This window comes from Nothobranchius furzeri, chromosome 2, assembly GCF_043380555.1.
Source record: "Nothobranchius furzeri strain GRZ-AD chromosome 2, NfurGRZ-RIMD1, whole genome shotgun sequence".
Classification (NCBI taxonomy): Eukaryota; Metazoa; Chordata; class Actinopteri; order Cyprinodontiformes; family Nothobranchiidae; genus Nothobranchius; species Nothobranchius furzeri.
This window is the reverse complement of record NC_091742.1, coordinates 65,021,139-65,046,118: the sequence shown is the minus strand read 5'-3', so window position 1 is coordinate 65,046,118 and position 24,980 is coordinate 65,021,139. Positions and strand designations below refer to the sequence as shown.

Genomic DNA, 24,980 nt, shown 5'->3' with positions numbered 1-24,980 from the left:
AAGGCTAAGTTAAACAGTTGTCTTCATCACTGTTGCTCTTTTTTCGAGTAACAATCGGCTCCCACCCCATTTCTTGTCTCTAAAATGCCAGCACTGAGACATTATTCCTAGGGACAAATCAAAGGAGGTTTATTACCAACAAGTGTGTGCAGTTCGTGTGGAACACCTGGCTTTAAAATTATTCAATGACGAAGCTGTTCAAAGATCTGGTGAAGTGAAAAAAACTGTATTTTATAACAAATTAGTGAAAAAGCTTACAGCACCTGGTATTCCCAAGAGGTCTCCCATACAGGTACTGACCAGGCCCAACCCTGGATTGATTCCGAGATCAGAGGGGATCGGGCTTTTTCAGCGTGGTATGGCTGTAAGCGAAGGAAAAACCTTGAAAAATCTCTGAAAAATCCCTTGTGTATTTGTCAAGGTATGATTGTGTCGCCCACTGCAAAGACTAGATTCTTGCACATAGAGGTAAAAGGCTAAGTTAAACAGTTGTCTTCATCATTGTTGCTCTTCTTTAGACTCTAACAATTGGCTCCCACCCCATTTCTTGTCTCTAAAATGCCAGCACTGAGACATTATTGCTAGGGACAAATCAAAGGAGGTTTATTACCAACAAGTGTGTGCAGTTCGTGTGGAACACCTGGCTTTAAAATTATTCAATGACGAAGCTGTTTAAAGCTGTGGTGAAGTGAAAAAAACTGTATTTTATAACAAATTAGTGAAAAAGCTTACAGCACCTGGTATTCCCAAAAGGTCTCCCATACAGGTACTGACCAGGCCCAAACCTGGATTGATTCCGAGATCAGAGGGGATCGGGCTTTTTCAGGGTGGTATGGCTGTAAGCGATGGAAAAACCTTGAAAAATCTCTGAAAAATGCCTTGTGTATTTGTCAAGGTATGATTGTGTCGCCCACTGCAAAGACTAGATTCTTGCATATAGAGGTAAAAGGCTAAGTTAAACAGTTGTCTTCATCATTGTTGCTCTTCTTTAGACTCTAACAATTGGCTCCCACCCCATTTCTTGTCTCTAAAATGCCAGCACTGAGACATTATTGCTAGGGACAAATCAAAGGAGGTTCATTACCAACAAGTGTGTGCAGTTCGTGTGGAACACCTGGCTTTAAAATTATTCAATGACGAAGCTGTTCAAAGATGTGGTGAAGTGAAAAAAACTGTATTTTATAACAAATTAGTGAAAAAGCTTACAGCACCTGGTATTCCCAAGAGGTCTCCCATACAGGTACTGACCAGACCCAACCCTGGATTGATTTCTAGATCAGAAGGGATCGGGCTTTTTCAGGGTGGTATGGCTGTAAGCGAAGGAAAAACCTTGAAACATCTCTGGAAAATCCCTTGTGTATTTGTCAAGGTATGATTGTGTCGCCCACTGCAAAGACTAGATTCTTGCATATAGAGGTAAAAGGCTAAGTTAAACAGTTGTCTTCATCATTGTTGCTCTTCTTTAGACTCTAACAATTGGCTCCCACCCCATTTCTTGTCTCTAAAATGCCAGCACTGAGACATTATTGCTAGGGACAAATAAAAGGAGGTTTATTACCAACAAGTGTGTGCAGTTCGTGTGGAACACCTGGCTTTAAAATTATTCAATGACGAAGCTGTTCAAAGATGTGGTGAAGTGAAAAAAACTGTATTTTATAACAAATTAGTGAAAAAGCTTACAGCACCTGGTATTCCCAAGAGGTCTCCCATACAGGTACTGACCAGGCCCAACCCTGGATTGCTTCCGAGATCAGACAGGATCGGGCTTTTTCAGGGTATTATGGCCGTAAGCGAAGGACACACCTTGAAAAATCTCTGGAAAATCCCTTGTGTATTTGTCAAGGTATGATTGTGTCGCCCACTGCAAAGACTAGATTTTTGCATACAGAGGTAAAAGGCTAAGTTAAACAGTTGTCTTCATCATTGTTGCTCTTCTTTAGACTCTAACAATTGGCTCCCACCCCATTTCTTGTCTCTAAAATGCCAGCACTGAGACATTATTGCTAGGGACAAATAAAAGGAGGTTTATTACCAACAAGTGTGTGCAGTTCGTGTGGAACACCTGGCTTTAAAATTATTCAATGACGAAGCTGTTCAAAGATGTGGTGAAGTGAAAAAAACTGTATTTTATAACAAATTAGTGAAAAAGCTTACAGCACCTGGTATTCCCAAGAGGTCTCCCATACAGGTACTGACCACGCCCAACCATGGATTGCTTCCGAGATCAGACAGGATCGGGCTTTTTCAGGGTGGTATGGCCGAAAGCGAAGGACACACCTTGAAAAATCTCTGAAAAATCCCTTGTGTATATGTCAAAGTATGATTGTGTCGCCCACTGCAAAGACTAGATTCTTGCATATGGAGGTTAAAGTCTAAGTTAAACAGTTGTCTTCATCACTGTTGCTCTTTTTTCGAGTAACAATCGGCTCCCACCCCATTTCTTGTCTCTAAAAAGCCAGCACTGAGACATTATTGCTAGGGACAAATCAAAGGAGGTTTATTACCAACAAGTGTGTGCAGTTCGTGTGGAACACCTGGCTTTAAAATTATTCAGTGACGAAGCCGTTCAAAGATGTGGTGAAGTGAAAAAAACTGTATTTTATAACAAATTAGTGAAAAAGCTTACAGCACCTGGTATTCCCAAGAGGTCTGCCATACAGGTACTGACCAGGCCCAACCCTGGATTGCTTCCGAGATCAGACGGGATCGGGCTTTTTCAGGGTGGTATGGCCGTAAGCGAAGGACACACCTTGAAAAATCTCCAAAAAATCCCTTGTGTATATGTCAAAGTATGATTGTGTCGCCCACTGCAAAGACTAGATTTTTGCAAATGGAGGTAAAAGGCTAAGTTAAACAGTTGTCTTCATCACTGTTGCTTTTTTTTCGAGTAACAATTGGCTCCCACCCCATTTCTTGTCTCTAAAATGCCAGCACTGAGACATTATTGCTAGGGACAAATAAAAGGAGGTTTATTACCAACAAGTGTATGCAGTTCGTGTGGAACACCTGGCTTTAAAATTATTCAATGACGAAGCTGTTCAAAGATGTGGTGAAGTGAAAAAAACTGTATTTTATAACAAATTAGTGAAAAAGCTTACAGCACCTGGTATTCCCAAGAGGTCTCCCATAAAGGTACTGACCAGGCCCAACCCTGGATTGCTTCCAAGATCAGACGGGATCGGGCTTTTTCAGGGTGGTATGGCCGTAAGCGAAGGACACACCTTGAAAAATCTCTGAAAAATCCCTTGTGTATATGTCAAAGTATGATTGTGTCGCCCACTGCAAAGACTAGATTCTTGCATATGGAGGTAAAAGGCTAAGTTAAACAGTTGTCTTCATCACTGTTGCTCTTTTTTTGAGTAACAATCGGCTCCCACCCCATTTCTTGTCTCTAAAATGCCAGCACTGAGACATTATTGCTAGGGACAAATCAAAGGAGGTTTATTACCAACAAGTGTGTGCAGTTCGTGTGGAACACCTGGCTTTAAAATTATTCAATGACGAAGCTGTTCAAAGATGTGGTGAAGTGAAAAAAACTGTATTTTATAACAAATTAGTGAAAAAGCTTACAGCACCTGGTATTCCCAAGAGGTCTCCCATACAGGTACTGATCAGGCCCAAGCCTGGATCGCTTCCGAGACCAGACGGGATCAGGCTTTTTCAGGGTGGTATGGCCGTAAGCGAAAGACACACCTTGAAAAATCTCTGAAAAATCCCTTGTGTATATGTCAAAGTATGATTGTGTCGCCCACTGCAAAGACTAGATTCTTGCATATGGAGGTAAAAGGCTAAGTTAAACAGTTGTCTTCATCACTGTTGCTCTTTTTTTGAGTAACAATCGGCTCCCACCCCATTTCTTGTCTCTAAAATGCCAGCACTGAGACATTATTGCTAGGGACAAATCAAAGGAGGTTTATTACCAACAAGTGTGTGCTGTTCGTGTGGAACACCTGGCTTTAAAATTATTCAATGACGAAGCTGTTCAAAGATGTGGTGAAGTGAAAAAAACTGTATTTTATAACAAATTAGTGAAAAAGCTTACAGCACCTGGTATTCCCAAGAGGTCTCCCATACAGGTACTGACCAGGCCCAACCCTGGATTGATTCCGAGATCAGAGGGGATCGGGCTTTTTCAGGGTGGCATGGCTGTAGGCGAAGGAAAAACCTTGAAAAATCTCTGAAAAATCCCTTGTGTATTTGTCAAGGTATCATTTTGTCGCCCACTGCAAAGACTAGATTCTTGCACATAGAGGTAAAAGGCTAAGTTAAACAGTTGTCTTCATCATTGTTGCTCTTCTTTAGACTCTAACAATTGGCTCCCACCCCATTTCTTGTCTCTAAAATGCCAGCACTGAGACATTATTGCTAGGGACAAATCAAAGGAGGTTTATTACCAACAAGTGTGTGCAGTTCGTGTGGAACACCTGGCTTTAAAATTATTCAATGACAAAGCTGTTCAAAGCTGTGGTGAAGTGAAAAAAAAAACTGTATTTTATAACAAATTTGTGAAAAAGCTTACAGCACCTGGTATTCCCAAAAGGTCTCCCATACAGGTACTGACCAGGCCCAAACCTGGATTGATTCTGAGATCAGAGGGGATCGGGCTTTTTTAGGGTGGTATGGCTGTAAGCGAAGGAGAAACCTTGAAAAATCTCTGAAAAATCCCTTGTGTATTTGTCAAGGTATGATTGTGTCGCCCACTGCAAAGACTAGATTCTTGCATATAGAGGTAAAAGGCTAAGTTAAACAGTTGTCTTCATCATTGTTGCTCTTCTTTAGACTCTAACAATTGGCTCCCACCCATTTTCTTGTCTCTAAAATGCCAGCACTGAGACATTATTGCTAGGGACAAATCAAAGGAGGTTTATTTCCAACAAGTGTGTGCAGTTTGTGTGGAACACCTGGCTTTAAAATTATTCAATGACGAAGCTGTTCAAAGCTGTGGTGAAGTGAAAAAAACTGTATTTTATAACAAATTAGTGAAAAATTTTACAGCACCTGGTATTCCCAAGAGGTCTCCCATACAGGTACTGACCAGGCCCAACCCTGGATTGCTTCCGATATCAGACGGGATCGGGCTTTTTCAGGGTGGTATGGCCGTAAGCGAAGAAAAACCTTGAAAAATCTCTGAAAAATCCCTTGTGTATATGTCAAAGTATGATTGTGTCGCCCACTGCAAAGACTAGATTCTTGCATATGGAGGTAAAAGGCTAAGTTAAACAGTTGTCTTCATCACTGTTGCTCTTTTTTCGAGTAACAATCGGCTCCCACCCCATTTCTTGTATCTAAAATGCCAGCACTGAGACATTATTGCTAGGGACAAATCAAAGGAGGTTTATTACAAACAAGTGTGTGCAGTTCGTGTGGAACACCTGGCTTTAAAATTATTCAATGACGAAGCTGTTCAAAGATGTGGTGAAGTGAAAAAAACTGTATTTTATAACAAATTAGTGAAAAAGCTTACAGCACCTGGTATTCCCAAGAGGTCTCCCATACAGGTACTGACCAGGCCCAAACCTGGATTGATTCCGAGATCAGAGGGGATCAGGCTTTTTCAGGGTGGTATGGCTGTAAGCGAAGGAAAAACCTTGAAAAATCTCTGAAAAATCCCTTGTGTATTTGTCAAGGTATGATTGTGTCACCCACTGCAAAGACTAGATTCTTGCATATGGAGGTAAAAGGCTAAGTTAAACAGTTGTCTTCATCACTGTTGCTCTTTTTTCGAGTAACAATCGGCTCCCACCCCATTTCTTGTCTCTAAAATGCCAGCACTGAGACATTATTGCTAGGGACAAATCAAAGGAGGTTTATTACCAACAAGTGTGTGCAGTTCGTGTGGAACACCTGGCTTTAAAATTATTCAATGACGAAGCTGTTCAAAGCTGTGGTGAAGTGAAAAAAACTGTATTTTATAACAAATTAGTGTAAATGCTTACAGCACCTGGTATTCCCAAGAGGTCTCCCATACAGGTACTGACCAGGCCGAACCCTGGATTGCTTCCGAGATCAGACGGGATCGGGCTTTTTCAGGGTGGAATGGCCGTAAGCGAATGACACACCTTGAAAAATCTCTGAAACATCCCTTGTGTATATGTCAAAGTATGATTGTGTCGCCCACTGCAAAGACTAGATTCTTGCATATGGAGGTAAAAGGCTAAGTTAAACAGTTGTCTTCATCACTGTTGCTCTTTTTTCGAGTAACAATCGGCTCCCACCCCATTTCTTGTCTCTAAAATGCCAGCACTGAGACATTATTGCTAGGGACAAATCAAAGGAGGTTTATTACCAACAAGTGTGTGCAGTTCGTGTGGAACACCTGGCTTTAAAATTATTCAATGACGAAGCTGTTCAAAGCTGTGGTGAAGTGAAAAAAACTGTATTTTATAACAAATTAGTGAAAAAGCTTACAGCACCTGGTATTCCCAAGAGGTCTCCCATACAGGTACTGACCAGGCCCAACCCTGGATTGCTTCTGAGATCAGACGGGATCGGGCTTTTTCAGGGTGGTATGGCCGTAAGCGAATGACACACCTTGAAAAATCTCTGAAAAATCCCTTGTGTATATGTCAAAGTATGATTGTGTCGCCCACTGCAAAGACTAGATTCTTGCATATGGAGGTAAAAGGCTAAGTTAAACAGTTGTCTTCATCACTGTTGCTCTTTTTTCGAGTAACAATCGGCTCCCACCCCATTTCTTGTCTCTAAAATGCCAGCACTGAGACATTATTGCTAGGGACAAATCAAAGGAGGTTTATTACCAACAAGTGTGTGCAGTTCGTGTGGAACACCTGGCTTTAAAATTATTCCATGACGAAGCTGTTCAAAGATGTGGTGAAGTGAAAAAAACTGTATTTTATAACAAATTAGTGAAAAAGCTTACAGCACCTGGTATTCCCAAGAGGTCTCCCATACAGGTACTGACCAGGCCCAACCCTGGATTGATTCCGAGATCAGAGGGGATCGGGCTTTTTCAGGGTGGTATGGCTGTAAGCGAAGGAAAAACCTTGAAAAATCTCTGAAAAATCCCTTGTGTATTTGTCAAGGTATGATTGTGTCGCCCACTGCAAAGACTAGATTCTTGCACATAGAGGTAAAAGGCTAAGTTAAACAGTTGTCTTCATCATTGTTGCTCTTCTTTAGACTCTAACAATTGGCTCCCACCCCATTTCTTGTCTCTAAAATGCCAGCACTGAGACATTATTGCTAGGGACAAATCAAAGGAGGTTTATTACCAACAAGTGTGTGCAGTTCGTGTGGAACACCTGGCTTTAAAATTATTCAATGACGAAGCTGTTCAAAGCTGTGGTGAAGTGAAAAAAAACTGTATTTTATAACAAATTAGTGAAAAAGCTTACAGCACCTGGTATTCCCGAGAGGTCTCCCATACAGGTACTGACCAGGCCCAACCCTGGATTGATTCCGAGATCAGAGAGGATTGGGCTTTTTCAGGGTGGTATGGCTGTATGCGAAGGAAAAACCTTGAAACATCTCTGGAAAATCCCTTGTGTATTTGTCAAGGTATGATTGTGTCGCCCACTGCAAAGACTAGATTCTTGCATATGGAGGTAAAAGGCTAAGTTAAACAGTTGTCTTCATCACTGTTGCTCTTTTTTCGAGTAACAATCGGCTCCCACCCCATTTCTTGTCTCTAAAATGCCAGCACTGAGACATTATTGCTAGGGACAAATAAAAGGAGGTTTATTACCAACAAGTATGTGCAGTTCGTGTGGAACACCTGGCTTTAAAATTATTTAATGACGAAGCTGTTCAAAGATGTGGTGAAGTGAAAAAAACTGTATTTTATAACAAATTAGTGAAAAAGCTTACAGCACCTGGTATTCCCAAGAGGTCTCCCATACAGGTACTGACCAGGCCCAACCCTGGATTGCTTCCGAGATCAGACGGGATCGGGCTTTTTCAGGGTGGTATGGCCGTAAGCGAAGGACACACCTTGAAAAATCTCTGAAAAATCCCTTGTGTATATGTCAAAGTATGATTGTGTCGCCCACTGCAAAGACTAGATTCTTGCATATGGAGGTAAAAGGCTAAGTTAAACAGATGTCTTCATCACTGTTGCTCTTTTTTTGAGTAACAATCGGCTCCCACCCCATTTCTTGTCTCTAAAATGCCAGCACTGAGACATTATTGCTAGGGACAAATCAAAGGAGGATTATTACCAACAAGTGTGTGCAGTTCGTGTGGAACACCTGGCTTTAAAATTATTCAATGAAGAAGCTGTTCAAAGATGTGGTGAAGTGAAAAAAACTGTATTTTATAACAAATTAGTGAAAAAGCTTACAGCACCTGGTATTCCCAAGAGGTCTCCCATACAGGTACTGACCAGGCCCAACCCTGGATTGCTTCTGAGATCAGACGGGATCGGGCTTTTTCAGGGTGGTATGGCCGTAAGCGAATGACACACCTTGAAAAATCTCTGAAAAATCCCTTGTGTATATGTCAAAGTATGATTGTGTCGCCCACTGCAAAGACTAGATTCTTGCATATGGAGGTAAAAGGCTAAGTTAAACAGTTGTCTTCATCACTGTTGCTCTTTTTTCGAGTAACAATCGGCTCCCACCCCATTTCTTGTCTCTAAAATGCCAGCACTGAGACATTATTGCTATGGACAAATCAAAGGAGGTTAATTACCAACAAGTGTGTGCAGTTCGTGTGGAACACCTGGCTTTAAAATTATTCCATGACGAAGCTGTTCAAAGATGTGGTGAAGTGAAAAAAACTGTATTTTATAACAAATTAGTGAAAAAGCTTACAGCACCTGGTATTCCCAAGAGGTCTCCCATACAGGTACTGACCAGGCCCAACCCTGGATTGATTCCGAGATCAGAGGGGATCGGGCTTTTTCAGGGTGGTATGGCTGTAAGCGAAGGAAAAACCTTGAAAAATCTCTGAAAAATCCCTTGTGTATTTGTCAAGGTATGATTGTGTCGCCCACTGCAAAGACTAGATTCTTGCACATAGAGGTAAAAGGCTAAGTTAAACAGTTGTCTTCATCATTGTTGCTCTTCTTTAGACTCTAACAATTGGCTCCCACCCCATTTCTTGTCTCTAAAATGCCAGCACTGAGACATTATTGCTAGGGACAAATCAAAGGAGGTTTATTACCAACAAGTGTGTGCAGTTCGTGTGGAACACCTGGCTTTAAAATTATTCAATGACGAAGCTGTTCAAAGCTGTGGTGAAGTGAAAAAAAACTGTATTTTATAACAAATTAGTGAAAAAGCTTACAGCACCTGGTATTCCCGAGAGGTCTCCCATACAGGTACTGACCAGGCCCAACCCTGGATTGATTCCGAGATCAGAGAGGATTGGGCTTTTTCAGGGTGGTATGGCTGTATGCGAAGGAAAAACCTTGAAACATCTCTGGAAAATCCCTTGTGTATTTGTCAAGGTATGATTGTGTCGCCCACTGCAAAGACTAGATTCTTGCATATGGAGGTAAAAGGCTAAGTTAAACAGTTGTCTTCATCACTGTTGCTCTTTTTTCGAGTAACAATCGGCTCCCACCCCATTTCTTGTCTCTAAAATGCCAGCACTGAGACATTATTGCTAGGGACAAATAAAAGGAGGTTTATTACCAACAAGTATGTGCAGTTCGTGTGGAACACCTGGCTTTAAAATTATTTAATGACGAAGCTGTTCAAAGATGTGGTGAAGTGAAAAAAACTGTATTTTATAACAAATTAGTGAAAAAGCTTACAGCACCTGGTATTCCCAAGAGGTCTCCCATACAGGTACTGACCAGGCCCAACCCTGGATTGATTCCGAGATCAGAGGGGATCGGGCTTTTTCAGGGTGGTATGGCTGTAAGTGAAGGAAAAACCTTGAAAAATCTCTGAAAAATCCCTTGTGTATTTGTCAAGGTATGATTGTTTCGCCCACTGCAACGACTAGATTCTTGCACATAGAGGTAAAAGGCTAAGTTAAACATTTGTCTTCATCATTGTTGCTCTTCTTTAGACTCTAACAATTGGCTCCCACCCCATTTCTTGTCTCTAAAATGCCAGCACTGAGACATTATTGCTAGGGACAAATCAAAGGAGGTTTATTACCAACAAGTGTGTGCAGTTCGTGTGGAACACCTGGCTTTAAAATTATTCAATGACGAAGCTGTTCAAAGATGTGGTGAAGTGAAAAAAACTGTATTTTATAACAAATTAGTGAAAAAGCTTACAGCACCTGGTATTCCCAAGAGGTCTCGCATACAGGTACTGACCAGGCCCAAACCTGGATTGCTTCCGAGATCAGACGGGATCGGGCTTTTTCAGGCAGTATGGCCGTAAGCGAAGGAAACACCTTGAAAAATCTCTGAAAAATACCTTGTGTATATGTCAAAGTATGATTGTGTCGCCCACTGCAAAGACTAGATTCTTGCATATGGAGGTAAAAGGCTAAGTTAAACAGTTGTCTTCATCACTGTTGCTCTTTTTTCGAGTAACAATCGGCTCCCACCCCATTTCTTGTCTCTAAAATGCCAGCACTGAGACATTATTGCTAGGGACAAATCAAAGGAGGTTTATTACCAACAAGTGTGTGCAGTTCGTTTGGAACACCTGGCATTAAAATTATTCAATGACGAAGCTGTTCAAAGATGTGGTGAAGTGAAAAAAACTGTATTTTATAACAAATTAGTGAAAAAGCTTACAGCACCTGGTATTCCCAAGAGGTCTCCCATACAGGTACTGACCAGGCCCAACCCTGGATTGATTCCGAGATCAGAGAGGATCGGGCTTTTTCAGGGTGGTATGGCTGTAAGCGAAGGAAAAACCTTGAAACATCTCTGGAAAATCCCTTGTGTATTTGTCAAGGTATGATTGTGTCGCCCACTGCAAAGACTAGATTCTTGCATATAGAGGTAAAAGGCTAAGTTAAACGGTTGTCTTCATCATTGTTGCTCTTCTTTAGACTCTAACAATTGGCTCCCACCCCATTTCTTGTCTCTAAAATGCCAGCACTGAGACATTAGTGCTAGGGACAAATCAAAGGAGGTTTATTACCAACAAGTGTGTGCAGTTCGTGTGGAACACCTGGCTTTAAAATTATTCAATGACGAAGCTGTAAAAAGCTGTGGTGAAGTGAAATAAACTGTATTTTATAACAAATGAGTGAAAAATTTTACAGCACCTGGTATTCCCAAGAGGTCTCCCATACAGGTACTGACCAGGCCCAGCCCTGGATTGCTTCCGAGATCAGACGGGATCGGGCTTTTTCAGGGTGGTATGGCCGTAAGCGAAGAAAACACCTTGAAAAATCTCTGAAAAATCCCTTGTGTATATGTCAAAGTATGATTGTGTCACCCACTGCAAAGACTAGATTCTTGCATATGGAGGTAAAAGGCTAAGTTAAACAGTTGTCTTCATCACTGTTGCTCTTTTTTCGAGTAACAATCGGCTCCCACCCCATTTCTTGTCTCTAAAATGCCAGCACTGAGACATTATTGCTAGGGACAAATCAAAGGAGGTTTATTACCAACAAGTGTGTGCTGTTCGTGTGGAACACCTGGCTTTAAAATTATTCCATGACGAAGCTGTTCAAAGATGTGGTTAAGTGAAAAAAACTGTATTTTATAACAAATTAGTGAAATAGCTTACAGCACCTGGTATTCCCAAGAGGTCTCCCATACAGGTACTGACCAGGCCCAACCCTGGATTGATTCCGAGATCAGAGGGGATCGGGCTTTTTCAGGGTGGTATGGCTGTAAGCGAAGGAAAAACCTTGAAACATCTCTGGAAAATCCTTTGTGTATTTGTCAAGGAATGATTGTGTCGCCCACTGCAAAGACTAGATTCTTGCATATAGAGGTAAAAGGCTAATTTAAACAGTTGTCTTCATCATTGTTGCTCTTCTTTAGACTCTAACAATTAGCTCCCACCCCATTTCTTGTCTCTAAAATGCCAGCACTGAGACATTATTGCTAGGGACAAATAAAAGGAGATTTATTACCAACAAGTGTGTGCAGTTCGTGTGGAACACCTGGCTTTAAAATTATTCAATGACGAAGCTGTTCAAAGATGTGGTTAAGTGAAAAAAACTGTATTTTATAACAAATTAGTGAAAAAGCTTACAGCACCTGGTATTCCCAAGAGGTCTCCCATACAGGTACTGACCAGGCCCAAACCTGGATTGATTCCGAGATCAGAGGGGATCAGGCTTTTTCAGGGTGGTATGGCTGTAAGCGAAGGAAAAACCTTGAAAAATCTCTGAAAAATCCCTTGTGTATTTGTCAAGGTATGATTGTGTCACCCACTGCAAAGACTAGATTCTTGCATATGGAGGTAAAAGGCTAAGTTAAACAGTTGTCTTCATCACTGTTGCTCTTTTTTCGAGTAACAATCGGCTCCCACCCCATTTCTTGTCTCTAAAATGCCAGCACTGAGACATTATTGCTAGGGACAAATCAAAGGAGGTTTATTACCAACAAGTGTGTGCAGTTCGTGTGGAACACCTGGCTTTAAAATTATTCAATGACGAAGCTGTTCAAAGCTGTGGTGAAGTGAAAAAAACTGTATTTTATAACAAATTAGTGTAAATGCTTACAGCACCTGGTATTCCCAAGAGGTCTCCCATACAGGTACTGACCAGGCCGAACCCTGGATTGCTTCCGAGATCAGACGGGATCGGGCTTTTTCAGGGTGGAATGGCCGTAAGCGAATGACACACCTTGAAAAATCTCTGAAACATCCCTTGTGTATATGTCAAAGTATGATTGTGTCGCCCACTGCAAAGACTAGATTCTTGCATATGGAGGTAAAAGGCTAAGTTAAACAGTTGTCTTCATCACTGTTGCTCTTTTTTCGAGTAACAATCGGCTCCCACCCCATTTCTTGTCTCTAAAATGCCAGCACTGAGACATTATTGCTAGGGACAAATCAAAGGAGGTTTATTACCAACAAGTGTGTGCAGTTCGTGTGGAACACCTGGCTTTAAAATTATTCAATGACGAAGCTGTTCAAAGCTGTGGTGAAGTGAAAAAAACTGTATTTTATAACAAATTAGTGAAAAAGCTTACAGCACCTGGTATTCCCAAGAGGTCTCCCATACAGGTACTGACCAGGCCCAACCCTGGATTGCTTCTGAGATCAGACGGGATCGGGCTTTTTCAGGGTGGTATGGCCGTAAGCGAATGACACACCTTGAAAAATCTCTGAAAAATCCCTTGTGTATATGTCAAAGTATGATTGTGTCGCCCACTGCAAAGACTAGATTCTTGCATATGGAGGTAAAAGGCTAAGTTAAACAGTTGTCTTCATCACTGTTGCTCTTTTTTCGAGTAACAATCGGCTCCCACCCCATTTCTTGTCTCTAAAATGCCAGCACTGAGACATTATTGCTAGGGACAAATCAAAGGAGGTTTATTACCAACAAGTGTGTGCAGTTCGTGTGGAACACCTGGCTTTAAAATTATTCCATGACGAAGCTGTTCAAAGATGTGGTGAAGTGAAAAAAACTGTATTTTATAACAAATTAGTGAAAAAGCTTACAGCACCTGGTATTCCCAAGAGGTCTCCCATACAGGTACTGACCAGGCCCAACCCTGGATTGATTCCGAGATCAGAGGGGATCGGGCTTTTTCAGGGTGGTATGGCTGTAAGCGAAGGAAAAACCTTGAAAAATCTCTGAAAAATCCCTTGTGTATTTGTCAAGGTATGATTGTGTCGCCCACTGCAAAGACTAGATTCTTGCACATAGAGGTAAAAGGCTAAGTTAAACAGTTGTCTTCATCATTGTTGCTCTTCTTTAGACTCTAACAATTGGCTCCCACCCCATTTCTTGTCTCTAAAATGCCAGCACTGAGACATTATTGCTAGGGACAAATCAAAGGAGGTTTATTACCAACAAGTGTGTGCAGTTCGTGTGGAACACCTGGCTTTAAAATTATTCAATGACGAAGCTGTTCAAAGCTGTGGTGAAGTGAAAAAAAACTGTATTTTATAACAAATTAGTGAAAAAGCTTACAGCACCTGGTATTCCCGAGAGGTCTCCCATACAGGTACTGACCAGGCCCAACCCTGGATTGATTCCGAGATCAGAGAGGATTGGGCTTTTTCAGGGTGGTATGGCTGTATGCGAAGGAAAAACCTTGAAACATCTCTGGAAAATCCCTTGTGTATTTGTCAAGGTATGATTGTGTCGCCCACTGCAAAGACTAGATTCTTGCATATGGAGGTAAAAGGCTAAGTTAAACAGTTGTCTTCATCACTGTTGCTCTTTTTTCGAGTAACAATCGGCTCCCACCCCATTTCTTGTCTCTAAAATGCCAGCACTGAGACATTATTGCTAGGGACAAATAAAAGGAGGTTTATTACCAACAAGTATGTGCAGTTCGTGTGGAACACCTGGCTTTAAAATTATTTAATGACGAAGCTGTTCAAAGATGTGGTGAAGTGAAAAAAACTGTATTTTATAACAAATTAGTGAAAAAGCTTACAGCACCTGGTATTCCCAAGAGGTCTCCCATACAGGTACTGACCAGGCCCAACCCTGGATTGCTTCCGAGATCAGACGGGATCGGGCTTTTTCAGGGTGGTATGGCCGTAAGCGAAGGACACACCTTGAAAAATCTCTGAAAAATCCCTTGTGTATATGTCAAAGTATGATTGTGTCGCCCACTGCAAAGACTAGATTCTTGCATATGGAGGTAAAAGGCTAAGTTAAACAGATGTCTTCATCACTGTTGCTCTTTTTTTGAGTAACAATCGGCTCCCACCCCATTTCTTGTCTCTAAAATGCCAGCACTGAGACATTATTGCTAGGGACAAATCAAAGGAGGATTATTACCAACAAGTGTGTGCAGTTCGTGTGGAACACCTGGCTTTAAAATTATTCAATGAAGAAGCTGTTCAAAGATGTGGTGAAGTGAAAAAAACTGTATTTTATAACAAATTAGTGAAAAAGCTTACAGCACCTGGTATTCCCAAGAGGTCTCCCATACAGGTACTGACCAGGCCCAACCCTGGATTGCTTCTGAGATCAGACGGGATCGGGCTTTTTCAGGGTGGTATGGCCGTAAGCGAATGACACACCTTGAAAAATCTCTGAAAAATCCCTTGTGTATATGTCAAAGTATGATTGTGTCGCCCACTGCAAAGACTAGATTCTTGCATATGGAGGTAAAAGGCTAAGTTAAACAGTTGTCTTCATCACTGTTGCTCTTTTTTCGAGTAACAATCGGCTCCCACCCCATTTCTTGTCTCTAAAATGCCAGCACTGAGACATTATTGCTAGGGACAAATCAAAGGAGGTTTATTACCAACAAGTGTGTGCAGTTCGTGTGGAACACCTGGCTTTAAAATTATTCCATGACGAAGCTGTTCAAAGATGTGGTGAAGTGAAAAAAACTGTATTTTATAACAAATTAGTGAAAAAGCTTACAGCACCTGGTATTCCCAAGAGGTCTCCCATACAGGTACTGACCAGGCCCAACCCTGGATTGATTCCGAGATCAGAGGGGATCGGGCTTTTTCAGGGTGGTATGGCTGTAAGCGAAGGAAAAACCTTGAAAAATCTCTGAAAAATCCCTTGTGTATTTGTCAAGGTATGATTGTGTCGCCCACTGCAAAGACTAGATTCTTGCACATAGAGGTAAAAGGCTAAGTTAAACAGTTGTCTTCATCATTGTTGCTCTTCTTTAGACTCTAACAATTGGCTCCCACCCCATTTCTTGTCTCTAAAATGCCAGCACTGAGACATTATTGCTAGGGACAAATCAAAGGAGGTTTATTACCAACAAGTGTGTGCAGTTCGTGTGGAACACCTGGCTTTAAAATTATTCAATGACGAAGCTGTTCAAAGCTGTGGTGAAGTGAAAAAAAACTGTATTTTATAACAAATTAGTGAAAAAGCTTACAGCACCTGGTATTCCCGAGAGGTCTCCCATACAGGTACTGACCAGGCCCAACCCTGGATTGATTCCGAGATCAGAGAGGATTGGGCTTTTTCAGGGTGGTATGGCTGTATGCGAAGGAAAAACCTTGAAACATCTCTGGAAAATCCCTTGTGTATTTGTCAAGGTATGATTGTGTCGCCCACTGCAAAGACTAGATTCTTGCATATGGAGGTAAAAGGCTAAGTTAAACAGTTGTCTTCATCACTGTTGCTCTTTTTTCGAGTAACAATCGGCTCCCACCCCATTTCTTGTCTCTAAAATGCCAGCACTGAGACATTATTGCTAGGGACAAATAAAAGGAGGTTTATTACCAACAAGTATGTGCAGTTCGTGTGGAACACCTGGCTTTAAAATTATTTAATGACGAAGCTGTTCAAAGATGTGGTGAAGTGAAAAAAACTGTATTTTATAACAAATTAGTGAAAAAGCTTACAGCACCTGGTATTCCCAAGAGGTCTCCCATACAGGTACTGACCAGGCCCAACCCTGGATTGCTTCCGAGATCAGACGGGATCGGGCTTTTTCAGGGTGGTATGGCCGTAAGCGAAGGACACACCTTGAAAAATCTCTGAAAAATCCCTTGTGTATATGTCAAAGTATGATTGTGTCGCCCACTGCAAAGACTAGATTCTTGCATATGGAGGTAAAAGGCTAAGTTAAACAGATGTCTTCATCACTGTTGCTCTTTTTTTGAGTAACAATCGGCTCCCACCCCATTTCTTGTCTCTAAAATGCCAGCACTGAGACATTATTGCTAGGGACAAATCAAAGGAGGATTATTACCAACAAGTGTGTGCAGTTCGTGTGGAACACCTGGCTTTAAAATTATTCAATGAAGAAGCTGTTCAAAGATGTGGTGAAGTGAAAAAAACTGTATTTTATAACAAATTAGTGAAAAAGCTTACAGCACCTGGTATTCCCAAGAGGTCTCCCATACAGGTACTGACCAGGCCCAACCCTGGATTGATTCCGAGATCAGAGGGGATCGGGCTTTTTCAGGGTGGTATGGCTGTAAGTGAAGGAAAAACCTTGAAAAATCTCTGAAAAATCCCTTGTGTATTTGTCAAGGTATGATTGTTTCGCCCACTGCAACGACTAGATTCTTGCACATAGAGGTAAAAGGCTAAGTTAAACATTTGTCTTCATCATTGTTGCTCTTCTTTAGACTCTAACAATTGGCTCCCACCCCATTTCTTGTCTCTAAAATGCCAGCACTGAGACATTATTGCTAGGGACAAATCAAAGGAGGTTTATTACCAACAAGTGTGTGCAGTTCGTGTGGAACACCTGGCTTTAAAATTATTCAATGACGAAGCTGTTCAAAGATGTGGTGAAGTGAAAAAAACTGTATTTTATAACAAATTAGTGAAAAAGCTTACAGCACCTGGTATTCCCAAGAGGTCTCGCATACAGGTACTGACCAGGCCCAAACCTGGATTGCTTCCGAGATCAGACGGGATCGGGCTTTTTCAGGCAGTATGGCCGTAAGCGAAGGAAACACCTTGAAAAATCTCTGAAAAATACCTTGTGTATATGTCAAAGTATGATTGTGTCGCCCACTGCAAAGACTAGATTCTTGCATATGGAGGTAAAAGGCTAAGTTAAACAGTTGTCTTCATCACTGTTGCTCTTTTTTCGAGTAACAATCGGCTCCCACCCCATTTCTTGTCTCTAAAATGCCAGCACTGAGACATTATTGCTAGGGACAAATCAAAGGAGGTTTATTACCAACAAGTGTGTGCAGTTCGTTTGGAACACCTGGCATTAAAATTATTCAATGACGAAGCTGTTCAAAGATGTGGTGAAGTGAAAAAAACTGTATTTTATAACAAATTAGTGAAAAAGCTTACAGCACCTGGTATTCCCAAGAGGTCTCCCATACAGGTACTGACCAGGCCCAACCCTGGATTGATTCCGAGATCAGAGAGGATCGGGCTTTTTCAGGGTGGTATGGCTGTAAGCGAAGGAAAAACCTTGAAACATCTCTGGAAAATCCCTTGTGTATTTGTCAAGGTATGATTGTGTCGCCCACTGCAAAGACTAGATTCTTGCATATAGAGGTAAAAGGCTAAGTTAAACGGTTGTCTTCATCATTGTTGCTCTTCTTTAGACTCTAACAATTGGCTCCCACCCCATTTCTTGTCTCTAAAATGCCAGCACTGAGACATTAGTGCTAGGGACAAATCAAAGGAGGTTTATTACCAACAAGTGTGTGCAGTTCGTGTGGAACACCTGGCTTTAAAATTATTCAATGACGAAGCTGTAAAAAGCTGTGGTGAAGTGAAATAAACTGTATTTTATAACAAATGAGTGAAAAATTTTACAGCACCTGGTATTCCCAAGAGGTCTCCCATACAGGTACTGACCAGGCCCAGCCCTGGATTGCTTCCGAGATCAGACGGGATCGGGCTTTTTCAGGGTGGTATGGCCGTAAGCGAAGAAAACACCTTGAAAAATCTCTGAAAAATCCCTTGTGTATATGTCAAAGTATGATTGTGTCACCCACTGCAAAGACTAGATTCTTGCATATGGAGGTAAAAGGCTAAGTTAAACAGTTGTCTTCATCACTGTTGCTCTTTTTTCGAGTAACAATCGGCTCCCACCCCATTTCTTGTCTCTAAAATGCCAGCACTGAGACATTATTGCTAGGGACAAATCAAAGGAGGTTTATTACCAACAAGTGTGTGCTGTTCGTGTGGAACACCTGGCTTTAAAATTATTCCATGACGAAGCTGTTCAAAGATGTGGTTAAGTGAAAAAAACTGTATTTTATAACAAATTAGTGAAATAGCTTACAGCACCTGGTATTCCCAAGAGGTCTCCCATACAGGTACTGACCAGGCCCAACCCTGGATTGATTCCGAGATCAGAGGGGATCGGGCTTTTTCAGGGTGGTATGGCTGTAAGCGAAGGAAAAACCTTGAAACATCTCTGGAAAATCCCTTGTGTATTTGTCAAGGAATGATTGTGTCGCCCACTGCAAAGACTAGATTCTTGCATATAGAGGTAAAAGGCTAATTTAAACAGTTGTCTTCATCATTGTTGCTCTTCTTTAGACTCTAACAATTAGCTCCCACCCCATTTCTTGTCTCTAAAATGCCAGCACTGAGACATTATTGCTAGGGACAAATAAAAGGAGATTTATTACCAACAAGTGTGTGCAGTTCGTGTGGAACACCTGGCTTTAAAATTATTCAATGACGAAGCTGTTCAAAGATGAGGTGAAGTGAAAAAAACTGTATTTTATAACAAATTAGTGAAAAAGCTTACAGCACCTGGTATTCCCAATAGGTCTCCCATACAGGTACTGACCAGGCCCAACCCTGGATTGCTTCCGAGATCAGACGGGATCGGGCTTTTTCTGGGTGGTATGGCCGTAAGCGAAAAACACACCTTGAAAAATCTCTTAAAAATCCCTTGTGTATATGTCAAAGTATGTTTGTGTCGCCCACTGCAAAGACTAGATTCTTGCATATGGAGGTAAAAGGCTAAGTTAAACAGTTGTCTTCATCACTGTTGCTCTTTTTTCGAGTAACAATCGGCTCCCACCCCATTTCTTGTCTCTAAAATGCCAGCACTGAGACATTATTGCTAGGGACAAATCAAAGGAGGTTTATTACCAACAAGTGTGTGCAGTTCGTGTGGAACACCTGGCTTTAAAATTATTCAATGACGAAGCTGTTCCAAGATGTGGTGAAGTGAAAAAAACTGTATTTTATAACAAATTAGTGAAAAAGCTTACAGCACCTGGTATTCCCAAGAGGTCTCCCATACTGGTACTGACCAGGCCCAACCCTGGATTGCTTCTGAGATCAGACAGGATCGGGCTTTTTCAGGGTGGTATGGCCGTAAGCGAATGACACACCTTGAAAAATCTCTGAAAAATCCCTTGTGTATTTGTCAAAGTATGATTGTGTCACCCACTGCAAAGACTAGATTCTTGCATATGGAGGTAAAAGGCTAAGTTAAACAGTTGTCTTCATCACTGTTGCTCTTTTTTCGAGTAACAATCGGCTCCCACCCCATTTCTTGTCTCTAAAATGCCAGCACTGAGACATTTTTGCTAGGGACAAATCAAAGGAGGTTTATTACCAACAAGTGTGTGCTGTTCGTGTGGAACACCTGGCTTTAAAATTATTCCATGACGAAGCTGTTCAAAGATGTGGTTAAGTGAAAAAAACTGTATTTTATAACAAATTAGTGAAAAAGCTTACAGCACCTGGTATTCCCAAGAGGTCTCCCATACAGGTACTGACCAGGCCCAACCCTGGATTGTTTCCGAGATAAGAGGGGATCGGGCTTTTTCAGGGTGGTATGGCTGTAAGCGAAGGAAAAACCTTGAAACATCTCTGGAAAATCCCTTGTGTATTTGTCAAGGAATGAGTGTGTCGCCCACTGCAAAGACTAGATTCTTGCATATGGAGGTAAAAGGCTAAGTTAAACAGTTGTCTTCATCACTGTTGCTCTTTTTTCGAGTAACAATCGGCTCCCACCCCATTTCTTGTCTCTAAAATGCCAGCACTGAGACGTTATTGCTAGGGACAAATCAAAGGAGGTTTATTACCAACAAGTGTGTGCTGTTCGTGTGGAACACCTGGCTTTAAAATTATTCCATGACGAAGCTGTTCAAAGATGTGGTTAAGTGAAAAAAACTGTATTTTATAACAAATTAGTGAAAAAGCTTACAGCACCTGGTATTCCCAAGAGGTCTCCTATACAGGTACTGACCAGGCCCAACCCTGGATTGATTCCGAGATCAGAGGGGATCGGGCTTTTTAAGGGTGGTATGGCTGTAAGCGAAGGAAAAACCTTGAAAAATCTCTGAAAAATCCCTTGTGTATATGTCAAAGTATGATTGTGTCGCCCACTGCAAAGACTAGATTCTTGCATATGGAGGTAAAAGGCTAGGTTAAACAGTTGTCTTCATCACTTTTGCTCTTTTTCCGAGTAACAATCGTCTCCCACCCCATTTCTTGTCTCTAAAATGCCAGCACTGAGACATTATTGCTAGGGACAAATCAAAGGAGGTTTATTACCAACAAGTGTGTGCAGTTCGTGTGGAACACCTGGCTTTAAAATTATTCAATGACGAAGCTGTTCAAAGATGTGGTGAAGTGAAAAAAACTGTATTTTATAACAAATTAGTGAAAAAGCTTACAGAACCTGGTATTCCCAAGAGGTCTCCCATACAGGTACTGACCAGGCCAGTTCCGAGATCAGAGGGGATCAGGCTTTTTCAGGGTGGTATGGCTGTAAGCGAAGGAAAAACCTTGAAAAATCTCTGAAAAATCCCTTGTGTATTTGTCAAGGTATGATTGCGTCGCCCACTGCAAAGACTAGATTCTTGCATATAGAGGTAAAAGGCTAAGTTAAACAGTTGTCTTCATCATTGTTGCTCTTCTTTAGACTCTAACAATTGGCTCCCACCCCATTTCTTGTCTCTAAAATGCCAGCACTGAGACATTATTGCTAGGGACAAATCAAAGGAGGTTTATTACCAACAAGTGTGTGCAGTTCGTGTGGAACACCTGGCTTTAAAATTATTCAATGACGAAGCTGTTCAAAGCTGTGGTGAAGTGAAAAAAACTGTATTTTATAACAAATTAGTGAAAAAGCTTACAGCACCTGGTATTCCCAAGAGGTCTCCCATACAGGTACTGACCAGGCCCAACCCTGGATTGCTTCCGAGATCAGACAGGATCGGGCTTTTACAGGGTGGTATGGCCGTAAGTGAAGAAAACACCTTGAAAAATCTCTGAAAAATCCCTTGTGTATATGTCAAAGTATGATTGTGTCGCCCACTGCAAAGACTAGATTCTTGCATATGGAGGTAAAAGGCTAAGTTAAACAGTTGTCTTCATCACTTTTGCTCTTTTTCCGAGTAACAATCGTCTCCCACCCCATTTCTTGTCTCTAAAATGCCAGCACTGAGACATTATTGCTAGGGACAAATCAAAGGAGGTTTATTACCAACAAGTGTGTGCAGTTCGTGTGGAACACCTGGCTTTAAAATTATTCAATGACGAAGCTGTTCAAAGATGTGGTGAAGTGAAAAAAACTGTATTTTATAACAAATTAGTGAAAAAGTTTACAGCACCTGGAAATCCCAAGAGGTCTCCGATACAGGTACTGACCAGGCCCAATCCTGGATTGCTTCCGAGATTAGACGGCATCGGGATTTTTCATGGTGGTATGGCCGTAAGCGAAGGACACACCTGGAAAAATCTCTGAATAGTCCCTTGTGTATATGTCAAAGTATGATTGTGTCGCCCACTGCAAAGACTAGATTCTTGCATATGGAGGTAAAAGGCTAAGTTAAACAGTTGTCTTCATCACTGTTGCTCTTTTTTCGAGTAACAATCGGCTCCCACCCCATTTCTTGTCTCTTAAATGCCAGCACTGAGACATTGTTGCTAGGGACAAATCAAAGGAGGTTTATTACCAACAAGTGTGTGCAGTTCGTGGGGAACACCTGGCTTTAAAATTATTCAATGACGAAGCTGTTCAAAGCTATGGTGAAGTGAAAAAAACTGTATTTTATAACAAATTAGTGAAAAAGCTTACAGCACCTGGTATTCCCAAGAGGTCTCCCATACAGGTACTGACCAGGCCCAACCCTGGATTGATTCCGAGATCAGAGGGGACCGGGCTTTTTCAGGGTGGTATGGCCGTAAGCGAAAAACACACCTTGAAAAATCTCTTAAAAATCCCTTGTGTATATGTCAAAGTATGATTGTGTCGCCCACTGCAAAGACTAGATTCTTGCATATGGAGGTAAAAGGCTAAGTTAAACAGTTGTCTTCATCACTGTTGATCTTTTTTCGAGTAACAATCGGCTCCCACCCCATTTCTTGTCTCTAAAATGCCAGCACTGAGACATTATTGCTAGGGACAAATCAAAGGAGGTTTATTACCAACAAGTGTGTGCAGTTCGTGTGGAACACCTGGCTTTAAAATTATTCAATGACGAAGCTGTTCCAAGATGTGGTGAAGTGAAAAAAACTGTATTTTATAACAAATTAGTGAAAAAGCTTACAGCACCTGGTATTCCCAAGAGGTCTCCCATACAGGTACTGACCAGGCCCAACCCTGGATTGCTTCCGAGATCAGACGGGATCGGGCTTTTTCAGGGTGGTATGGCCGTAAGCGAAGGACACACCTTGAAAAATCTCTGAAAAATCCCTTGTGTATATGTCAAAGTATGATTGTGTCGCCCACTGCAAAGACTAGATTCTTGCATATGGAGGTAAAAGGCTAAGTTAAACAGATGTCTTCATCACTGTTGCTCTTTTTTTGAGTAACAATCGGCTCCCACCCCATTTCTTGTCTCTAAAATGCCAGCACTGAGACATTATTGCTAGGGACAAATCAAAGGAGGATTATTACCAACAAGTGTGTGCAGTTCGTGTGGAACACCTGGCTTTAAAATTATTCAATGAAGAAGCTGTTCAAAGATGTGGTGAAGTGAAAAAAACTGTATTTTATAACAAATTAGTGAAAAAGCTTACAGCACCTGGTATTCCCAAGAGGTCTCCCATACAGGTACTGACCAGGCCCAACCCTGGATTGCTTCTGAGATCAGACGGGATCGGGCTTTTTCAGGGTGGTATGGCCGTAAGCGAATGACACACCTTGAAAAATCTCTGAAAAATCCCTTGTGTATATGTCAAAGTATGATTGTGTCGCCCACTGCAAAGACTAGATTCTTGCATATGGAGGTAAAAGGCTAAGTTAAACAGTTGTCTTCATCACTGTTGCTCTTTTTTCGAGTAACAATCGGCTCCCACCCCATTTCTTGTCTCTAAAATGCCAGCACTGAGACGTTATTGCTAGGGACAAATCAAAGGAGGTTTATTACCAACAAGTGTGTGCTGTTCGTGTGGAACACCTGGCTTTAAAATTATTCCATGACGAAGCTGTTCAAAGATGTGGTTAAGTGAAAAAAACTGTATTTTATAACAAATTAGTGAAAAAGCTTACAGCACCTGGTATTCCCAAGAGGTCTCCTATACAGGTACTGACCAGGCCCAACCCTGGATTGATTCCGAGATCAGAGGGGATCGGGCTTTTTAAGGGTGGTATGGCTGTAAGCGAAGGAAAAACCTTGAAAAATCTCTGAAAAATCCCTTGTGTATATGTCAAAGTATGATTGTGTCGCCCACTGCAAAGACTAGATTCTTGCATATGGAGGTAAAAGGCTAGGTTAAACAGTTGTCTTCATCACTTTTGCTCTTTTTCCGAGTAACAATCGTCTCCCACCCCATTTCTTGTCTCTAAAATGCCAGCACTGAGACATTATTGCTAGGGACAAATCAAAGGAGGTTTATTACCAACAAGTGTGTGCAGTTCGTGTGGAACACCTGGCTTTAAAATTATTCAATGACGAAGCTGTTCAAAGATGTGGTGAAGTGAAAAAAACTGTATTTTATAACAAATTAGTGAAAAAGCTTACAGAACCTGGTATTCCCAAGAGGTCTCCCATACAGGTACTGACCAGGCCAGTTCCGAGATCAGAGGGGATCAGGCTTTTTCAGGGTGGTATGGCTGTAAGCGAAGGAAAAACCTTGAAAAATCTCTGAAAAATCCCTTGTGTATTTGTCAAGGTATGATTGCGTCGCCCACTGCAAAGACTAGATTCTTGCATATAGAGGTAAAAGGCTAAGTTAAACAGTTGTCTTCATCATTGTTGCTCTTCTTTAGACTCTAACAATTGGCTCCCACCCCATTTCTTGTCTCTAAAATGCCAGCACTGAGACATTATTGCTAGGGACAAATCAAAGGAGGTTTATTACCAACAAGTGTGTGCAGTTCGTGTGGAACACCTGGCTTTAAAATTATTCAATGACGAAGCTGTTCAAAGCTGTGGTGAAGTGAAAAAAACTGTATTTTATAACAAATTAGTGAAAAAGCTTACAGCACCTGGTATTCCCAAGAGGTCTCCCATACAGATACTGACCAGGCCCAACCCTGGATTGCTTCCGAGATCAGACAGGATCGGGCTTTTACAGGGTGGTATGGCCGTAAGTGAAGAAAACACCTTGAAAAATCTCTGAAAAATCCCTTGTGTATATGTCAA

General features: G+C 41.5%; 10 non-coding genes and 40 pseudogenes across 10 annotated transcripts; all 50 read right to left on the bottom strand.

The window, feature by feature from the left end:
• Positions 1 to 251: 251 nt before the first annotated feature.
• LOC139066798 (5S ribosomal RNA) lies at positions 252 to 370 on the bottom strand (annotated as a pseudogene).
• A 355-nt stretch (positions 371 to 725) lies between these two features.
• Positions 726 to 844, bottom strand: LOC139067043 (5S ribosomal RNA; annotated as a pseudogene).
• Positions 845 to 1,199: 355 nt separating this feature from the next.
• Positions 1,200 to 1,318, bottom strand: LOC139067693 (5S ribosomal RNA; annotated as a pseudogene).
• A 355-nt stretch (positions 1,319 to 1,673) lies between these two features.
• On the bottom strand, positions 1,674 to 1,792 carry LOC139067647 (5S ribosomal RNA; annotated as a pseudogene).
• Positions 1,793 to 2,147: 355 nt separating this feature from the next.
• On the bottom strand, positions 2,148 to 2,266 carry LOC139067909 (5S ribosomal RNA; annotated as a pseudogene).
• Positions 2,267 to 2,619: 353 nt separating this feature from the next.
• LOC139066747 (5S ribosomal RNA) lies at positions 2,620 to 2,738 on the bottom strand (annotated as a pseudogene).
• A 353-nt stretch (positions 2,739 to 3,091) lies between these two features.
• On the bottom strand, positions 3,092 to 3,210 carry LOC139066797 (5S ribosomal RNA; annotated as a pseudogene).
• A 353-nt stretch (positions 3,211 to 3,563) lies between these two features.
• LOC139067484 (5S ribosomal RNA) lies at positions 3,564 to 3,682 on the bottom strand (annotated as a pseudogene).
• Positions 3,683 to 4,035: 353 nt separating this feature from the next.
• LOC139067068 (5S ribosomal RNA) lies at positions 4,036 to 4,154 on the bottom strand (annotated as a pseudogene).
• Positions 4,155 to 4,512: 358 nt separating this feature from the next.
• On the bottom strand, positions 4,513 to 4,631 carry LOC139067834 (5S ribosomal RNA; annotated as a pseudogene).
• Positions 4,632 to 4,986: 355 nt separating this feature from the next.
• On the bottom strand, positions 4,987 to 5,105 carry LOC139067566 (5S ribosomal RNA; annotated as a pseudogene).
• Positions 5,106 to 5,457: 352 nt separating this feature from the next.
• Positions 5,458 to 5,576, bottom strand: LOC139067217 (5S ribosomal RNA; annotated as a pseudogene).
• Positions 5,577 to 5,929: 353 nt separating this feature from the next.
• LOC139067427 (5S ribosomal RNA) lies at positions 5,930 to 6,048 on the bottom strand (annotated as a pseudogene).
• A 353-nt stretch (positions 6,049 to 6,401) lies between these two features.
• On the bottom strand, positions 6,402 to 6,520 carry LOC139066827 (5S ribosomal RNA; annotated as a pseudogene).
• Positions 6,521 to 6,873: 353 nt separating this feature from the next.
• On the bottom strand, positions 6,874 to 6,992 carry LOC139066462 (5S ribosomal RNA). Its single transcript, XR_011519362.1, has one exon. It is a non-coding gene; the product is annotated as a 5S ribosomal RNA (ribosomal RNA).
• A 356-nt stretch (positions 6,993 to 7,348) lies between these two features.
• On the bottom strand, positions 7,349 to 7,467 carry LOC139067832 (5S ribosomal RNA; annotated as a pseudogene).
• Positions 7,468 to 7,820: 353 nt separating this feature from the next.
• Positions 7,821 to 7,939, bottom strand: LOC139068385 (5S ribosomal RNA). Its single transcript, XR_011519984.1, has one exon. It is a non-coding gene; the product is annotated as a 5S ribosomal RNA (ribosomal RNA).
• A 353-nt stretch (positions 7,940 to 8,292) lies between these two features.
• On the bottom strand, positions 8,293 to 8,411 carry LOC139066826 (5S ribosomal RNA; annotated as a pseudogene).
• A 353-nt stretch (positions 8,412 to 8,764) lies between these two features.
• LOC139066461 (5S ribosomal RNA) lies at positions 8,765 to 8,883 on the bottom strand. The gene has a single exon (XR_011519361.1). It is a non-coding gene; the product is annotated as a 5S ribosomal RNA (ribosomal RNA).
• Positions 8,884 to 9,239: 356 nt separating this feature from the next.
• On the bottom strand, positions 9,240 to 9,358 carry LOC139067831 (5S ribosomal RNA; annotated as a pseudogene).
• A 353-nt stretch (positions 9,359 to 9,711) lies between these two features.
• On the bottom strand, positions 9,712 to 9,830 carry LOC139066711 (5S ribosomal RNA; annotated as a pseudogene).
• A 355-nt stretch (positions 9,831 to 10,185) lies between these two features.
• Positions 10,186 to 10,303, bottom strand: LOC139067976 (5S ribosomal RNA; annotated as a pseudogene).
• Positions 10,304 to 10,656: 353 nt separating this feature from the next.
• Positions 10,657 to 10,775, bottom strand: LOC139066850 (5S ribosomal RNA; annotated as a pseudogene).
• A 355-nt stretch (positions 10,776 to 11,130) lies between these two features.
• On the bottom strand, positions 11,131 to 11,249 carry LOC139067191 (5S ribosomal RNA; annotated as a pseudogene).
• A 353-nt stretch (positions 11,250 to 11,602) lies between these two features.
• On the bottom strand, positions 11,603 to 11,721 carry LOC139066460 (5S ribosomal RNA). Its single transcript, XR_011519360.1, has one exon. It is a non-coding gene; the product is annotated as a 5S ribosomal RNA (ribosomal RNA).
• A 355-nt stretch (positions 11,722 to 12,076) lies between these two features.
• On the bottom strand, positions 12,077 to 12,195 carry LOC139067216 (5S ribosomal RNA; annotated as a pseudogene).
• A 353-nt stretch (positions 12,196 to 12,548) lies between these two features.
• LOC139067426 (5S ribosomal RNA) lies at positions 12,549 to 12,667 on the bottom strand (annotated as a pseudogene).
• A 353-nt stretch (positions 12,668 to 13,020) lies between these two features.
• LOC139066825 (5S ribosomal RNA) lies at positions 13,021 to 13,139 on the bottom strand (annotated as a pseudogene).
• Positions 13,140 to 13,492: 353 nt separating this feature from the next.
• Positions 13,493 to 13,611, bottom strand: LOC139066459 (5S ribosomal RNA). Its single transcript, XR_011519359.1, has one exon. It is a non-coding gene; the product is annotated as a 5S ribosomal RNA (ribosomal RNA).
• A 356-nt stretch (positions 13,612 to 13,967) lies between these two features.
• Positions 13,968 to 14,086, bottom strand: LOC139067830 (5S ribosomal RNA; annotated as a pseudogene).
• Positions 14,087 to 14,439: 353 nt separating this feature from the next.
• Positions 14,440 to 14,558, bottom strand: LOC139068384 (5S ribosomal RNA). The gene has a single exon (XR_011519983.1). It is a non-coding gene; the product is annotated as a 5S ribosomal RNA (ribosomal RNA).
• Positions 14,559 to 14,911: 353 nt separating this feature from the next.
• On the bottom strand, positions 14,912 to 15,030 carry LOC139066823 (5S ribosomal RNA; annotated as a pseudogene).
• A 353-nt stretch (positions 15,031 to 15,383) lies between these two features.
• LOC139066458 (5S ribosomal RNA) lies at positions 15,384 to 15,502 on the bottom strand. The gene has a single exon (XR_011519358.1). It is a non-coding gene; the product is annotated as a 5S ribosomal RNA (ribosomal RNA).
• Positions 15,503 to 15,858: 356 nt separating this feature from the next.
• Positions 15,859 to 15,977, bottom strand: LOC139067829 (5S ribosomal RNA; annotated as a pseudogene).
• Positions 15,978 to 16,330: 353 nt separating this feature from the next.
• On the bottom strand, positions 16,331 to 16,449 carry LOC139068383 (5S ribosomal RNA). Its single transcript, XR_011519982.1, has one exon. It is a non-coding gene; the product is annotated as a 5S ribosomal RNA (ribosomal RNA).
• A 353-nt stretch (positions 16,450 to 16,802) lies between these two features.
• On the bottom strand, positions 16,803 to 16,921 carry LOC139066710 (5S ribosomal RNA; annotated as a pseudogene).
• Positions 16,922 to 17,276: 355 nt separating this feature from the next.
• On the bottom strand, positions 17,277 to 17,394 carry LOC139067975 (5S ribosomal RNA; annotated as a pseudogene).
• A 353-nt stretch (positions 17,395 to 17,747) lies between these two features.
• On the bottom strand, positions 17,748 to 17,866 carry LOC139066849 (5S ribosomal RNA; annotated as a pseudogene).
• Positions 17,867 to 18,221: 355 nt separating this feature from the next.
• Positions 18,222 to 18,340, bottom strand: LOC139067190 (5S ribosomal RNA; annotated as a pseudogene).
• A 353-nt stretch (positions 18,341 to 18,693) lies between these two features.
• Positions 18,694 to 18,812, bottom strand: LOC139066457 (5S ribosomal RNA). Its single transcript, XR_011519357.1, has one exon. It is a non-coding gene; the product is annotated as a 5S ribosomal RNA (ribosomal RNA).
• A 355-nt stretch (positions 18,813 to 19,167) lies between these two features.
• Positions 19,168 to 19,286, bottom strand: LOC139067009 (5S ribosomal RNA; annotated as a pseudogene).
• A 353-nt stretch (positions 19,287 to 19,639) lies between these two features.
• LOC139067214 (5S ribosomal RNA) lies at positions 19,640 to 19,758 on the bottom strand (annotated as a pseudogene).
• A 353-nt stretch (positions 19,759 to 20,111) lies between these two features.
• LOC139067532 (5S ribosomal RNA) lies at positions 20,112 to 20,230 on the bottom strand (annotated as a pseudogene).
• Positions 20,231 to 20,583: 353 nt separating this feature from the next.
• LOC139067105 (5S ribosomal RNA) lies at positions 20,584 to 20,702 on the bottom strand (annotated as a pseudogene).
• Positions 20,703 to 21,517: 815 nt separating this feature from the next.
• On the bottom strand, positions 21,518 to 21,636 carry LOC139067220 (5S ribosomal RNA; annotated as a pseudogene).
• An 825-nt stretch (positions 21,637 to 22,461) lies between these two features.
• On the bottom strand, positions 22,462 to 22,580 carry LOC139066679 (5S ribosomal RNA; annotated as a pseudogene).
• Positions 22,581 to 22,933: 353 nt separating this feature from the next.
• On the bottom strand, positions 22,934 to 23,052 carry LOC139068382 (5S ribosomal RNA). Its single transcript, XR_011519981.1, has one exon. It is a non-coding gene; the product is annotated as a 5S ribosomal RNA (ribosomal RNA).
• Positions 23,053 to 23,405: 353 nt separating this feature from the next.
• LOC139066822 (5S ribosomal RNA) lies at positions 23,406 to 23,524 on the bottom strand (annotated as a pseudogene).
• A 353-nt stretch (positions 23,525 to 23,877) lies between these two features.
• On the bottom strand, positions 23,878 to 23,996 carry LOC139067104 (5S ribosomal RNA; annotated as a pseudogene).
• An 815-nt stretch (positions 23,997 to 24,811) lies between these two features.
• On the bottom strand, positions 24,812 to 24,930 carry LOC139067573 (5S ribosomal RNA; annotated as a pseudogene).
• Positions 24,931 to 24,980: the final 50 nt, after the last annotated feature.